Source organism: Loxodonta africana, chromosome 17 (genome assembly GCF_030014295.1).
Source record: "Loxodonta africana isolate mLoxAfr1 chromosome 17, mLoxAfr1.hap2, whole genome shotgun sequence".
Lineage (NCBI taxonomy): Eukaryota > Metazoa > Chordata > Mammalia > Proboscidea > Elephantidae > Loxodonta > Loxodonta africana.
Genome location: NC_087358.1, coordinates 22,498,014 through 22,515,427, shown reverse-complemented (window position 1 = coordinate 22,515,427; position 17,414 = coordinate 22,498,014).

The following is a 17,414-nucleotide window of genomic DNA, read 5'->3' as shown; positions in this document are numbered from 1 at the left end:
CAGCATTATAGCCACAGGTTTACCCCTTGCCACTGAGTCCCTTTGGATTTACAGCAACCCTACAGGACAGAGGAGAACTGCCCCATAGGGTTTACAAGGAGCAGCTGGTGTATTCGAACTGCCGACCTTTTTGGTTAGCAGCCTGAGCTCCTAACAACTGTGCCACCAGGACTCCGACCACAGGCATAGAGGTTAGGATTTACAACACATATTTGTACGGGACACAATTCACTCCATAACATATACCTAGTGTATCAAAGCCTCTGACAAAATAAAAACAAAACTACTTATTTTTATTTAACTAATTTTTTTTTTTTTTTTTTAAGAATCTACAAAACACTTTTGGCCATACAGCCCCATACTTTTTATTTATTTATTTATTTATTTATTTTTACCATGTTGTTGTTGTTAGGTACTGTGATGGAGTAGAACTGCCTCATAGTTTTTTTTTTTTTTTAATTTTTATTGTGCTTTAAGTGAAAGTTTACAAATCAAGTCAGTCTCTCACACAAAAACCCATATACACCTTGCTACACACTCCCAATTACTCTCCCCCTGATGAGACAGCCCGCTCTCTCCCTCCACTCTCTTTTCATGTCCATTTTGCCAGCTTCTAACCCCCTCCCCTCTCTCATCTCTCCTCCAGGCAGGAGACGCCAACATAGCCTCAAGTGTCCACCTGATCCAAGAAGCTGACTCCTCACCAGCATCTCTCTCCAACCCTTTGTCCAGTCCAACCCATTGTCCAGTCCAATCCATGTCTGAAGAAGTACTGACTGTTATACCTCTTTAAATTCTCAAAGTATATGGCGTAATATCAGGGTAGGACAAAAAAGATACTCAAACGTGATCGCATTGAATATTTCATGTGTGATCCATTGTGGAAAAAAAAAAGTTCTCTTCCTTTAGTTTGTAGATTTTTGTTATTAATTGATGAATAGGAATACTTAGGTGGAGGTGATAAGGAAGACCACTGGAAATTTCCATAGGTTTCTCTCATGGTTTGCAAGATATCTTTGAGCACAAAATATCAAGTCACACTGTAGAGTATGGTAAATATGGCCGTTTCTGTATTCCACCTCTCCCCAAGCTTATTGCTATAAAAAAAAAAAATAGTAAACTGAAAAAAGTTTCACACACTTTCAATTTAATCTACTTATAATAATTATGTCATTTTAATTTATTGTATTGTTTTGAACTTTTTAACACCATGCACACTTCTTGAGTTGTGAGCTCTCTTTTGCAAGGCATCACCTTTCTGGTCCTGAGATAAAGCTCTAGCCAACTCTTTGGTGATGATTCTGTTTTCATTTAGGTTTAAGTCACATAAATACTGCTTACAACTCAGACCTTGGCTGGTATTGACATCACCAGATCTTTTATACAATGTTACTTTGGTCTTATGATTATTTTAAATTTGTGACAATTCCGTATGTCAGAATCTCAAAGACATGCTGGAATTTTTAACACAGATTTCTCTATCTCTGTCTATTAGCACTTTGGGGTTCAAACACCAATGTCCTGTCACAAAGGCTGTGACTATATTTATCTTAAAACTCTTGCTATTTCAGGTATAATACTTGTCACTAAGTTACATAAAAAAATGGAATCATCATACATTTTGAAAAGCAATAGTTATTGAATGACCTCAAATTTTTGAAAAAGGTCACTCCATTTACAGAAAATAACTAATATTTTAATATGATTTTTGTTAATATTGGGGATGTAAAACTTTTCTCTTGTGAATCCAACTTGTTACCTACGAAGGTCTTTTATAAAAATGTATCATTTATGATTACTTACAAAATTTTAAAATTGAGTACCAAGAATCAAAATATTAGAAGTGGCTCCCAAATGATCATGAATGTAATTATTTCTTTGATATTCTTTTATAGGTATTATACATTTATTTAATTTGATTGATGAATGCTTTTTCTAATAGTTATAAAGAGTTCTTTTAGACATAAACAATGATTTAATTCTATCAAATAACAAAATCACCTCAGTATCTACAGAAGAGTATAGTGACTAAGGACATAATTACCTACCAAGTTCAGAAAAATACATTTCAGTTAGTGAAACATATATAGTTTTTTAAGTTTATGCATGACTGATGTTTTATGTGTCTGTGTTTTTTTTTATAGTGTGTGTGTGTGCTTCATTTACTCTTTAATTTGAGGCATCAGTTCTCTCCATAAAATAATACTACTATTGCTTTTATGTTGTTATGAGGCATTTCATATATTAAAAAATGTACCAGACATTCATGATCACACAAGTGGAATAATAGTCATATTCGATTCAGAGCTCCATATCTCCTTTTAGACTTTCAAAACAAAAATAGAATGGACATACCCACTGTCTTAATTTTCTAGAGCTGCTATAACAGAAATACCACAAGTGGATGGCTTTAACAAACAGAAGTTTATTTTCTTACAGTTTAGGTAAGTCTAAATTCAATGTGCCGGCTCTAGGGGAAGACTCACTCTCTTTGTGGGCTCTGGAGAAAGGTCCTGTCTCTTCAGCTTGTGCCTCCTGGTTCCTTGGAAATCTCCATGTGTTTTGGTACCCACTTTACCACACCTCTTCTCTGCTCAATTGTTTAGTCTCTTAGATCTCAAAACAGATTGACTCAAAATACACTCTATACTAATCCTGCCTCATTAACAAAACAAGGACAACCCATTTCCAAATGGGATTATAACCACAGGCATAGAGGTGGAGTTTACAGCATATTTATGGAGACATAATTCAATCCATAACACTCACCAAAATATTTATACAATGATTCTTTAGGGAAATCAAACAAGAAGGTATTTGGAAAAAGGAGACAGATAGAGATCGTATAATATTAATTACCTCACATAACATTGCTCAGTGTAATGGATAATTTGGATAAACACATATAATGACATGTAGAAGCAAAGCTTTGTGTGAAAAATAATTCTAAACTAAGAGACACGAATTTTTATTTTCAAGCTAAAAAAAAAAATTCTAGTTTCTTTTTAAGTTTTTTTTTTTTTTTAAGTGTTTTCCACAAACACATCTCTACTAAACACATGGCTCTCTACACATTATTTAGAATTTTTTTTTTCTGTGACACCTAAATCACAGAATGCTACCTGCAAATAACACTCCTTAGATCGTTATGATTTATTGGCTAATATCAATGAAATATTTATGGTCACATGCATTTTAATCCTAAACAGCTACTTTTTTTTATAGGGGTCCATAAAAAGGTATCCAATGAAAATGACAATATAATTTAAAAAATGACAGTTTCAAATAGGCAAGGCAGAAGCAGAGCGTTACTAAAAGCTGTTCAGAAACAGTTGAGCTGTTTCTTTCTCTTCATCCTTACCCTCTGGAAAGAATCGTTTTGAAGACTCCAGATTCATTCTTGTGCTATGCAAAAACATCTGAATGTATTTTAAATGCCACAAAAAATTAGTAACCACATGACAACCAAAATCAAAATAGTTTTAATAGTTTTCCAAGGAAGAAAACTTATTTGCAATTTACATTTGTGGCTCTTTTCATTTGGATCTCATATTATATTTTCAACACTTTAGTTTTAATTAATATTCTTATAATAAATAAAATTTCATGTGGTACAGTTGACATGGTAGATGGATTCCATTTTTATGATTATTTTATGCTGTTTATACTGAGTTTATACTGACATGTTGAATATTGCAGGACACATACTAGATTGTCTTTTGACTGTCTCTGAAAGTTATTGTAATACGTGCAACGGAAAATGAAAGACAAAACAACCACTTCAAAATACCCATAAATACAAAATACTTCCAATAAAAAATGCAAATATAAAACTAGCAATATAATCATTTCTATTATATTCATGGAAATTTTGATTTGCATAATTTTTCATTGTACTTTTTTACTTATGGCATTAAGTCACCCATGCATCAGCTTTTTAATTCCTACACACTCTGACTCTATATTTCTATAATATACATGAAAGAAGCATAAGCATAAGGTAGTATTCTCTATTTCTTAACTGCACTTTTACTTCAGATCCAGCTGAAATTAATCCAACTATTTACACGACATTCACATACTTTTTTCTTATTTTCTTTTCACAAAAACCTATGACTTTTATATAAACTTTCTGACCTTACAAATAAGTAAATTGAGGAAGAGGGAAAGTAATTAATTCTGAATTTCACATAGCTAATAATTCCTGGATATTTTTTCTTCTATTATTTACACTTCTTTTTCTATAAGATCTAGCTATAAGGGTGTCTAAAATAATTACCTAATATCTGAAAGAAATTCGGAAAAAAAAGTTACCTCTGATTCTTGTTGATTCGTATTGCTTAAGTTATTTATGAATAGAATGACAGAGTTTCTTAGATATGATTCAAAATATCTTACAGTGTAGGGAATTTGGTGGGGTATAGAAAAAACTAGCTTTGCTATCAGAAGATAATCACTGAAAAAAAGAAACTAGGTAATGGGTAAATAAAACCAAAAACCAAACCTGTTGTCATCAAATTGATTCCAACTCATAATGACCCTATAAGACAGAGTAGAACTTTCTCATACGATTTCCAAGGAGCAGCTGGTGGATTCAGACTGGCGATCTTTTGGTTAGCAGCCAAGTTCTTAACCACTGCACCACCAGGGAGCCAACAGGTAAATAAGGGGTTTATTATCTCTTCTGAATAGCTTTTTGTATGTTTGATGCTTTTTTTTTTTTTGTAAAATGAAGTGTGTTATAGAAAATAGTTGTGGAAAAGAATAACGTTTTAAACTTTGAACACAGTATTATAAATACCAGGAAAATATAAATAAGTCTAGAGTGAAATGAAGGAGTGCCAGTGGTTCAATTCAGCCCTGATAGCTCAGTGGTTAAGAGCTATGGCTGCTAACCAAAAGGTTCGCAGTTCGAATCCACCAGCCACTCCTTCAAAATCCTATGGGGCAGTTCTACTGTGACCTATACGGTGGCTATGAGTCGGAACTACTTGCCAGCAACAGGTTTACAGGCTTAGTTGTTCAATGGTTAAGTGTTTGACGATTAACTGAGAGATTGGTGGTTATAGCCCACTGGCTGCTCTGTGGGAGAAAAGACCTGGTGATCCATTCCTGTGTAGATGATAGTCTAGGAAACTCTACGGAGCAGTTTAGTTTCCTGTGTCATATAAAGTCCCTGTGAGACAGAATTGACTTGACGGTACATAGCAACAACAACAAAGTAAAATGAAACAAAAGTCATACTTTTTTCTTTTTTTTTTTGTACTGATGGACTACAGTGTCGAAACTAGAAATGGCTAATAATTGTGCTGTCAGGATCATGTTGTTGTTAGGTGTTGTCGAGTGGCTTCTGACTCATAGCGACTCACGTACTCTAAGTACAACAGAACGAAAGACTGCCCGGCCCTGCACCATCCTCAGAATTGTTGTTATGCTTGAGCTCTTTGTTGCAGCCACTGTGTCAATCCATTTCTTTTTGGGTCTTCCTCTTTTTCACTGACCCTCTCCTTTACCAACCCTGATGTCCTTCAGGGACTGGTCCCTCCTGATAACGTGTCCAAAGTATGTGAGATGTAGTCTCAACAACCTTGCTACAGGATCATAGACTGAGTCAAATGCAAAAAAAAAAAAAAAAAAATGACAGCGTGAAAAAATACATTACCAAACTTCAAATAACTAGTATAAAGGTGGGGAGGGGGCATAGGGTAGAATACCAACGGTACAATTGTTTTACAAATAACTGACTTTATTACACTTACAGTGTATATTTCTAAAATAGCCATTGCATTGTACAGCTGGCCATGTTTATTCCTGATTGTACTTTTGGAAGATTCCTGTTGACTCTGAACATTTTATGAGCTATACTAATCTTACTCTATTCCTTTTATAAGAATTAAAAAAACTGCTGATGTTCAAAATTCAACTCCACCACTTAGTAATTGTATAATATTGAGCAAGGTACTTATCCTCTCTATGCCTCGGGCTCTTTTTCATAAATGAGGATAAGAATCATACTTTTTCATAGGCTTATTGCTGAGAGCTATTGAATTAATGTATATTAAGTATATAAAACAGAACCTGATACACACTCAAGCACTTATTAATGATGGTGATGATGATAATGATGTGTGAAACAATTGAGGTTTGTGTTTTTTTTTTTTTTTTTTTTTTTAATTTTCACAATAGGTGAAATCCCTATCTCACATCTCCTTTTTTATCCGGATTTCACAGGATTTTCCTTCGCCTTGCAAAGCCATAGTCCTGAAAATCTACCCAGGATTCCACCCTAATCTCACTTTCTTAAATCAGAATCGTTTTGATGAGAATTCAGGAGGGTATTTGTTGTTTCAACGTGATGCTTATTATTAAGAAAAGTGAAGAGAAACACTGGGTTTGCATAATCATTTCTGTTCTGGAATTTCTATCACCTTCTCTTTAGAAAATTTTCGTTATTTTTTGTTCATTCCTACACATGGTTTGGTATGAGAATAGCAGCAAGCCATAGCATTTAATTTTTGTATTTGTGGACATGCCTCAGACCACATTCTTCAAGCATGCGAGCCTATCTCGATGTATGATTTCTGCCTCTATAGACGAAATGATATTATTTTAGCCTTTCAGTTGCCAAATTTTTCAAATAAGTTAAGGATGAATTTCCTTTCACCATACCAAGAACTACTCCCCAGAGCACAGAATAGATTACTAACGTTTCTATATAATAGCTCCATGGACTGACATTACTTAGCTATCACAGAGGCTGGACTTCTACTCACGTAGTACCTTTGTCACTGGATCATTCAGTAACAAGCATTACGTGCAAAAGTGTCCTACTAATTAATCTTACACTCTAAGACTGTGTATCTCTACCTTAGAATCAAGTACGATACAATGTTTTGCTCAATTTACTATCATCTGAGTTTCTTATTATAGGCCAATCTAAATGAGTTGCAGTAAATGAGGCTAATTAAGTCAACCACTCGAGCAAAGGACACACAATGTTGTCAAATTCTGTTCAATAAATAGTATGTTCAGTTATTGTACATCTTTTTTTCCTATGGTTAAGGAGCCCTGGTGGCACAATGGTTAAGTACTATGTTAACCAAGAGGTTGTTAGTTTGAATCCACCCAGTGGCTTTGTGGGGGTGAAGATCTGGCGATTTGCTTCAAAAAAGGTTTACATCCTAGGAAAACTTATGGGACAGTTCTACTCTGTTATATAGGGTCACTATGAGTAGGAATCAACTTGACAGTACACAACAACATTTTTATAAATTATTGAAAAAAACAAAAGAAAACGCATTGCCACTGAGCCTATTCTGACTCATAGTGACCCCATAGCACAGAGTGGAACTGCCCCATAGGGCTTCCAAAGAGCTGCTGGTGAATTCCAACCGCCAACCTTTTGTTTAGCAGCCAAATGCTTAGCCACTGTGCCACCAGTTATTGAAGGAGTTGCAATCTACACGTATAGCTTAAGTTTCTGGATTTTATCCTGGATGTTGGAGCTATGCAAATATAATGGATTAGTACTGTTATTACATTTTAAATTACAATCATAAAATGCTGCTTGCACAAAACCATATAACAAATTACATGGTACTCCTTTGGCATTGTTAACACTTTATTAGAATTCCAATGAAGAGATGATAACTGATTTAATTTTGGTGTTTAGCACTCTAATACCAAATGTGAGGCAAAAATATTCTCATGAAAAGAGCTACCGGTTTATAGATCTTTATGCTTAAAACAACTCCCTATGTCTTAAAATTTGGTTTTTGTCTTTCTAAGTGGAACTGATTCGGACACGCTAAGGCAAAGATACATATTTTCTGTTACGTTTCCTTTGTCTCCCTGATTATTTTCTCAATTTCCCTTTTTTTAAAATTTTTCCTTCCAAAAGCCAAGCCCACTGCCATGAAGTCAATTGTGACTTATAGCGACCGTATATTGGGAATCTGCTAAATGCAATGGATTGTGTTTTAAACTTGTTCTTCAGGTGTTTCGTAAGCTGATTTCTTTTAATACAAAAATGAAAATAGTATAACTAGATAACTAATCTCCAATAGAGTTTTTTTTTCTTCCTCCCACTATACTGACAGTTTTTATTAGTGCCACTTATAAGCCATAGAACACAATAGCCCACTTAGGTTGAGATGCCTGTTCTAGTAATGTCAAACATTTAGAACAATTAAAAACATGCAATCAATAAACCTGTCATTCAATCATGTGCAAAAAATTTATACAATTTTCTTATTGGGAAGTCCTCTAGGCTGCCACTCAGAGGCTATGTATGCAAAATTAGGAGTGATTTTGACAAAATGTCTTAGCTGCTCTCAAGTTTGCACCACCTTAAAAGCAGCAAATTAGAAGTCTGTGTGACTATGTGGGGGGGGGGGTTGTGAGTTGTCAAAGGTAAGAAGATGTATTAAAGTAATTTTAAAGGCATAAGAAATTGTAAGATACAGCTAAGGGAAAATCCCAAACGTGGGAACGTAATTAACGTGCTCAAAGGTAGTAGTAAGAAATATAATGGGAGAGGTACTGGAGGTCTGAATCATTTAAGTTTCTGTAGGCTATTGGGAGCTACTGGAGTGATTTCAACTGAGAAGTGACAAGATCTGACTTTGACTTGAAAAGGATCATTCCAGTTTCTGTGACAACAGACTGCAGAGGATGTGGGGAGAAGCTGAGAGACCAGTTCATGTGAATTAAAGAAAGCTGGAGGGTATATGATGTTTGTGTGGACCGGTATGGTTATAGCGGGGGTGATGGAAAGAGCTGAACACTGGATATTCTGAAGCCAGAGCCAACTGATGTTGGTAATAAAAGCCCTGAATCATTAAGTGAAAGTTAAATTATGTTCAGTACATGCTGTTGAAAAGGCGTGTGTAATCCATTTTGGAAAGATTTCCATTAAAATGGTAAAAGCAAGGTCACATTAAAATGTTAAAGCGTAAAGGGTAGCCTTCTGTTCTGGGGGGAAAAAATCACTTTCGTGGATTAGCACAGAGTCTGACAATCATGGGAACAAGAGGGTTTCCCAAATAATGAAACAATGTACCTAATAATGAGCTCCTGGAACACAGCCACCTTCCCAGCCTTAAAGTCATGCTTCTAATTGTACAAATGGTTCAGTACACCCTGATAGCAGGACTCCACAGAGGCTGCATCGATGCGGAATAACCACAGGAAGAGTGTCTGGAAAAAACTCTTAAAAGGCACACTGAAACAAGGGGACAAATTATAGAACACAGGAAGATTACAGGCTACAAAGTGAAGAAGGAAATGTAGAATTGGACTGAAGAAAGGGAGACCTAGTTGGGGGCTAATGCAATAATCTATGTGGAAAAAATAATGAAGGCATAAATTAACTCAATATCCCTAGGGCTGATGGTAATCAAATTTTATTTGACTATAGGATCTACTTAGTTTTTTTTTTTTCTTTTTCCTAAACTAATATTGAAGTATATTTTCCATTATAAAATATATATATATACACACACATGCATATGTATATATATAATGTGAATTGTTCTGTTACATACATTTTTAGGAGTCTAATCATACAAATTTTATAGTGTTACTTTTTAAAGGTTAAAATTCACAATAAATATGGAAACATATAAGACTATTTTTTAGATACCTCAAAAATCAAAAGAAACCCGGGTGCCGTAGTGGTTAAGAGCTATGGCTGATAACCAAAAGGCTGGCAGTTTCAATCCCCCAGGTGCTCCTTGGAAACCCTATGGGGGCAGTTCTTCTCTGTCCTATAGGGTTGCTATGAGTCAGAATCAACTTGATGTCAGTGAGTTCTCAAAAATCGAATTGCTAGAAAATAGTAAATGATTACTCTAGACTAAGCACCATGTTAGGTCCAAAAGGGGTGTATATGAAAAAAACAAGAAATGTTGCTTTTAACATAGAGAATTAAGAAATGTATGCAAAGATGGGCTAAGACAAAGTTATACATCAACACAATGAGGGTCTAGGGTAATAAAGATTCGATCTGACTGGAAGATTCTGGGAGATCATTCCCATGACCTTTGTGGCATTGACTACCAAATATAAATTTTCATCCTAAACTCCCTTCTAAACTTCATTGCCAGTTTATAGTGGTTCTGCTATAATATTAAACTCTGCTATTCTAAAATGAATACATGTATTTCTTTCCAAAGGTGTTTCTTTTCTAATTCTTGTATCTGTTAACAAAACTCATGACTTGCTTATCTATCACACAAGTTTGAAATATTAGTTACTTTCACTGCATGTATTTATTTCGTATTATCTAATTCTAATCAACTGCCAAATTCTATCAATTCTCTGACCAGTATCCTTTGCTGTTGTGTTGATTCTGTCAATTCTCTAACCAGTACCCATTGCTATTGAGTCAATTCTGACTCATAGTGACCCTATAGGACAGAGTAGAAATGCCCCCCATATGGTTTCTAAAGTTGCAAATCTTTAAGGAAGCGGATTGCCACATTTTTCTCCCATAGAGAGGCTGGTGGGTTTGAATTCCCAACCTTTCAGTTAGTGGACAAGCATTTAAACACCGCACCATCAGGGGTCCTTTCTCTGACCATTAAAAAAAGAAAACAAAGAAACAAACAAGAAACCCTTTGCCATCGAGTTGATTTCAACTCATAGCCATTCTCTAGGACAGAGTAGAACTGCCTCACAGGGTTTCCAAGTAGTGGCTGGTGACCTTTTGGTTAACAGCCGTGGCTCTTAACAGCTGTCTCAAATTTCTCTGCCTTTTTCTTGTAAAGTTTCCTTTTGTTAATGTCTTCGTTCAGATTTTCATTATCTTCTTTGTCTATTGCAATATCTAATTAATTTCCATTTCTCTGGTTTCTAATCTCTTTAATCTGTTCTTCACTCTGCCATTTTATCTGCCTTCATAAATACAGGTAAAATTCTGTCATTTTCCTTTCCAGAAACCTTTCGTGTTACCTCATTATCTGCAAACTAGAGTACAAAGTCTTTAGAAGAGCATTCAATGATCTCAATTTCTTGAATCTAAATTACCTTCTCATTTTCATCACTTAAATCCAAATTATCTTTTCCATTTCCATGACTTTATCACTTGGATCACCCCTTTCTCCAAATACATACTGTGATGATTAACGTTACATGTCACCTTGGCTAGACTTTGATTCTCAATGGTTTGGCATGTGCTCTTTCCTAATATAATCACCTTCCATTTTGTGATCTGACTCTAGCAGTCAATCAGTTCAAAAGAGAATTTCCTTGAGGGTGTGGCCTGCCTGTAGTACATAAATAGATGTTCTCGCAAAACTTGTTCTGTCTCTACTCTGTACTCTTCTCACTGCCTAATCTCTGATTTTTGGAAAGTAAACCAGTAGAGGAAACCCTGGTAGCGTAGTGGTTAAGAGCTACGGCTGCTAACCAAGAGGCCAGAAGTTCGAATCCACCAGGAGCTCCTTGGAAACTCTATTGGGCAGTTCTACTCTGTTCTATAAGTTCATTATGAGTTGGCATCGACTTGACAGCAGTGGGTTTTTGGTTTTGTAAGCGAGTAGAGGTCTTCAGCTTGCCACTTGACCTACAGATTTGGAACTTGACAACCCTCCCCCCCCAATTGTGGGAGCCATTTCCTCACAGTTGCATGGGCCATTTCCTTGAAGCAAATCTCTCTATATGTTTATATATATGCTTCACTGCTTTTGGTCTTCTAGAATTCCCAGACTGAGATATTTGGTACTAAGAGTGGCTCCAGAGGAATACAATCTTAAGAATGATTTTTCTGAATTGATTCTCAAGTCTGGCTAGACTTAAAGCCACTAATGACTCTATTTGCAGTAGTACAGAGGGCTCTGTTAATCCATGGTGTGCTGTGGGAATAGACACACAAAAAGGACAGAGATCTTGGTGATCACATATTTGATACTTTTCACGTTTTTGTAAAACGACAAGTATAATGAAGCTGGTTAGTTGGTTCTGATTTTGCCAGACAAAAGTAGAAAAAGGAAAGAATGAGCTCAGGGCTTTAGAGCACCAAGCTCAAGCACAGCATACAAGACCTGAAAGTTGCTATTTTTGCCCTGAAAAAAAAAAAAAAGCCTTATTTGTTGTAGTAATGTTACCAATTACCAATCTGACACAAAGGGTCCTTGTCTTTTCCAGAGCAAGAATACACACAAAAGATAAACCTCTTCTTCAGCAAGCTTTATTTTGCTTGAGTCAAGCAAAAGGAGTCAGTGGGGATCTAAGCCTCTCCAAAAGACTGACTCAGAAAAGGAAGCAAGGCTAGGGCTTATATGGATTTGGTGGAGACAGTAGAGTAATGGGCTTTTTTCAAGGAGTGGGTAATTCTCAGAATGGCAGAGCATGTTAATTAGGTTGTGAGCTCATCTGGAATCCAAGATGAAACCTGCTGATATTCAAGATGGAGTCCTCTCGGCAGCCCTTGGCATCACTTATTATGGGATATACCAAAAGCACACTGGTCTTTGGCACTACATCACTGTCTTCGGAGGGCTAAGGAAGGTTAAACAGCAGTCACGCTTTGTTCTGTGCATGCTGGAGCATGTAAGGGGAGAAGGGACTGGAAAAACACTAAGAAAGAGATAGTAATTGTTTCAGTCTTATCTCACGTTGACAGGGTGTGGTTTCTATTTACCCAACTTCTAGATGACAATCTCCTAACAGCTCTTTTGTTCTGCCAGCACAGTTAACCCTATCTGTCTCAGTAACAGATCTGATACTGCTGAAAACCAAACCCATCATCTTATCCTAAGAGTGGCTGAAATACATTGTAAATTTAATTTCCAATCTCGAAAGGTCTCTGAAGTTAAAGTGAGGGCATTGATTGGAAAGAGATGGAATCCTGAAAATTGGGAGAGGGACATAAAGAGCATATATGATGAAGCCAAAGACGTTGAGCCCCTAAATTCTGTTGAATCACCCTTCCACTCCCACCTGAAGAAATTAACCCAGCTTTGTCTGCTAAATCACCTTTGCTAGTAAAATCAGCCCTTCCACACCCATTTGATGAGATTAACCCAAATCTGCGTGAGAAATCCTTGCCTGAGGCATTGTCTGAGGAATTTCCTGCAACATTGCCTGATGAAGGGAATGAGGCATCACCTGAGGCAGATGCAAGACATTGCTGAATGTCCCTAGGACCTACCCCAACTATCCATTTTAGCTTATAGGCCTATAACTAGACTCAAATCCAAGCAGAGGTGAGGTACAAAATGTGACCAATGAAGAGGTACATGACAGTCCAAAAAACTATGTACAGGCAGTGATCTGGAGAATGTGTGGTAATGAGCATTAAGGATGTGGGGTAGTGGTGTAAGGAACATAAACTTGGATCAATCTGAGTTTATTGATATGGCTCCACTAAACAGATTTTTTATTCAAGGTTTCGACACAAGCGATTAGAAAAGGACTTAATAGTTTATTTGGTTGGTTGACTGAAACCTGCTTTAAGAGGTGGCCTAAACGGAATGAAGATGAAAATGTCAGAACTGCCTTGGTATACTTTAGAAGAAGATATCCAAAGGCTTAGGGAAATTGGAATGTTAGAGTGCACTTACCATGTTGAACCCACAGGCCCATCCAGCAAGTGCCCAAAGATACACATTTCACCACAAATGTGTGTAATAAATTTTTGAAAGGAGCCCCAGAATCCTTGAAAGACTACAGTGATAGCTCTTCTATGTAGGTTAAATATTACAGTGGGAATGGTCCCCACTGAATTGGGACAACTTACTATAATGGGAGTAATTGGATCAAAGGATGGCAATGACCAAGCAGAAGCACTTAATTACCAAATACAAGGCGTGTGTGGTTACTGCAATGCACAGCAAAGTCAAAGCAGTAATCAGAATAGTCTGACTCCCATGGACTTAAGGCATCAGCTGTTTAGTCGTGGTGTTCCTAGAAGTGAAATAGATGTGAAGCCTACAAAATATTTACTTGACCTATACAAGTGAAAGAATTCTAGATCCAGTGAACAGCAGTCTAACTGGAATACCAAAATAGAGAGTCACAACCCCTCAGTTAATTCCCAGGTTTGAACCAGTTTACAGACCCACAACCCCCTGAATGAAGGGGAGGCTGGGTCCCCTTGAGAAAGGGCTCCATGGCACTGACAAAAATGTATACTATTAACATTTTTCCCAGCATTGCCCAAAGGAATCTACAGCCTTTTACTAGTTTGACAGTTCATTGAGGAAAAGGAAATTATCAGACTTTTCAGGAATTAATTGACACTGGCTCTGACTGACATTAATTCCAGTCAGAGTAGGGGTGTATGGAGATTAGATTTTCAATGCAGTCTTAGCTCAGGTCCATCCCACAGTGGCTCCAGTGGGCCACTGAATCCATGCTGTCGTGATTTTCACAGTTCTAGAATGCATAATTAGAATAGACATACTCAGCCACTCACAGAACTCCCACACTGAATTTCTGACATGTGGAGTAAGGGCTATTATGGTAGGAAAGGCCAGCTGGAAGCCATTAGAACTGACCCTACTAAGAAAATAATAAAACAAAAGCAATACTGCATTCCTGGTGGGATTGCATAGATTAGTGCCACCATCGAGTACTTGAAAGATGTAGGGCGGGTGAATTCCACCACATAAGCATTCATCTGACCTTTTTGGCCCGTGCAGAAAACAGATGCATCTTGAAGAATGACAGTGTATTATTGTAAACTTATCCAGGTGGTGACTCCCATTGCGGCTACTATACAGATGTGGTTTCATTGCTTGAACAAATTAATATATCTCTTGGTGCCTGGTATGCAGGCATTGACTTGGCCAATGTTTTTTCTTGATTCCTGTTTCTAAAGACCATCAGAAGCATTTTGCCTTCAGCTGGCAAGGCCAGCAATACACCTTCACTGTCCTACCTCAGAGGTATATAAACTCTCCAGCCCTATGTCATAATTTAGTCTGCAGGGAGCTTGATCACTTTTCCCTTCCACAAGACATCATGCTGGCCCATTACATTGATGACATTATGCTAATTGGACCTAGTAAAGAAGAGGTATCAACAACTAGAGACTTATTTGTGTGCCAGAGGATGGCAAATACTTTCTAGGAGCCCAGTGGTGGGGGGTGTGTCAAAACATCCCTTCTAAAATGAAGGCTAAGTTCTTGCATCTGCCCCTTTCTACAACTAACAAGAAGGCAAAAGGTCTGGTGGGCCTTTTTGGATTTTGGAAACAGCATATTCTTCATTTGGATGTACTAAACCAAAAACTCACGGCTGTCGAGTCGATTCCAACTCATAGCAACCCTATAGGACACAGTAGAACTGCCCCATCAAGTTTCCAAGGAGCACCTGGTGGATTCGAACTGCCGACCTCTTGGTTAGCAGCTGTAGCACTTAACCACTACACCACCAGGGTTTCCCCTTGGATGTACTACTCTGACCTGTTTACCAAGTGACTCGAAAAGCTGCTAGTTTTGATTGGGGCACAGAACAAGAGAAAAATCCGCAATAGGTTCAGGTTGCCATAAAAGCTGCTTTATGATATAACTCAGTGATCCAGTGGCATTGGGAGTGTCAGTGACAGATAGAGACGATGTCTGGAATTTTGGGCAGTGACCTAATTGTGAATCACTGCACAGATCATTAGGATTTTGGAGCAAGGCCCTGTTGTCTTCTACAGATAACTATTTTCTTTTTGAGAAACAGTTTTTGGCTTGTTACTGAGCCTTAGTAGAGACTGAATGCTTAACTGTGGACCATCAAGTTACCATGCAGCCTGAGCTGCTCATCATGAACTTAGTATTTTTTGACCTACAGAGTCATAAAGCTGGACGTGCACAGTAGCACTTCATCATCCCATCATGAAATCAGGCTCCAGCAGGCCCAGAAAGCACAAGCAAGCTACATGAGAAAGTGGCCTACATGCCCATGGTGCCCACTTCTGTCACATTACTTCCCCCTCCAGTCTGCACCAATGGTCTCATGGGGAGTTCTTTATGATCAGTTGACTGTGGAAAAGAAAACAGGTACAATATTGCAGCCCCTTTCTGGGACTTCGCTGAAGGACAGAGGTGAAGGAAAATTCTCCCAGTTAGCAAAACTCTGGGCAGTACACCTTGTTTTTCATTCTGCATGGAAGGAGAAATGGCCAGATGTCTGATTGTATACCATTACACGGGCTGTGGAAAATGGTTTGGGTGGATGGTCAGGAACGTGGAAGGAACATGACTGGAAAATTGGTAATAAGGAGGTATGGAGAAAACCTATGTGGATAGATCTCTCTCAATTGGCCAAAGAAGAGAAGATATTTGTGTCTCATGTGAATCCTCATGAAAGGGTGAACTTGGCAAAGAAGTATTTTAACAATCAAGTGAGTAGGTTGGCATGTTCTGTAGAGACACATCAGACTCTTTCCCTAACAGCTCCTGCCATTGCCCAGTAGGCCCATGAACAAAGTGACCATGGTGACAGGGATGGAGGTTATACATGAGTTCAGCAACACAAACTTCCACTCACCAAGGGTTACTTGGCTACAGAGACAGTTGAATGCCAAATCTTACAGCAGTACAGACCTAGCCAGAGTCGCCATGAAACCTCACACCAAGTGCTTTTAGCTCGGTTCCTAGTCACTGATACGGCAACATTCCACAGGCAGATCAGCCAACAACCTGGTGATAGGTTGATTACCTTAGATTGTTTCCAATGTAATTTTTTCATGGAAAAACCCATTGAATCCCACTGCTGTAGAGTTGATTCTGACTCATAGTGACCCTATAGGACAGGGTAGAACTGCCACATAGGGTTTCCAAGGAACAGCTGATGGATTCAACCCGCTGACCTCTTGGTTAGTAGCTATAGCTCTTAATGACTACTCCATCAGAGCTATGGAAAGGGCAGCATTTTATTCTTAATGGATAGACACTTTCTCTGGATACAGATTTGCCTTCCCTGTGACCCATCTGAGAACTGAAGTTGCAGGGCAAATCACCACCCAGAATTCTAGAGAGACGAATGGTTACAATCACAGTAGAGATCTGCTTACCTGAAACAGAAGCTGCTGAAGCAATATACTGATAAAACCAAACTCATTGCTGTGGAGTCTATTCCAATCCACAGAGACCCTGTAGGAGGGAGTAGAACTGACCCATAAGATTTCCAAAGCTGTAATCTTTACAGAAGCAGGCTGCCATGTCTTCCCCCATGGAGCAGCTGGTGGGTTCAGACCACTGACATTTTGTTTAGCAGCTAGAGCTTAACCACTGCACCACCAGGGCTCCCTAATACACTGAAGTCATTGTTGTTGTTGGTGTGTGACTTCTAGTCAATTCCAAGTCATAGCAACCTCATAGGGCAGAGTAGAGCTGCTCCATAGGGTTTCAGAAGAGCAGCTGATGGAGTCGAACTGCCAAACTTTTGGTTAGCAGCCTGAGTTCTTAAGCACTTAT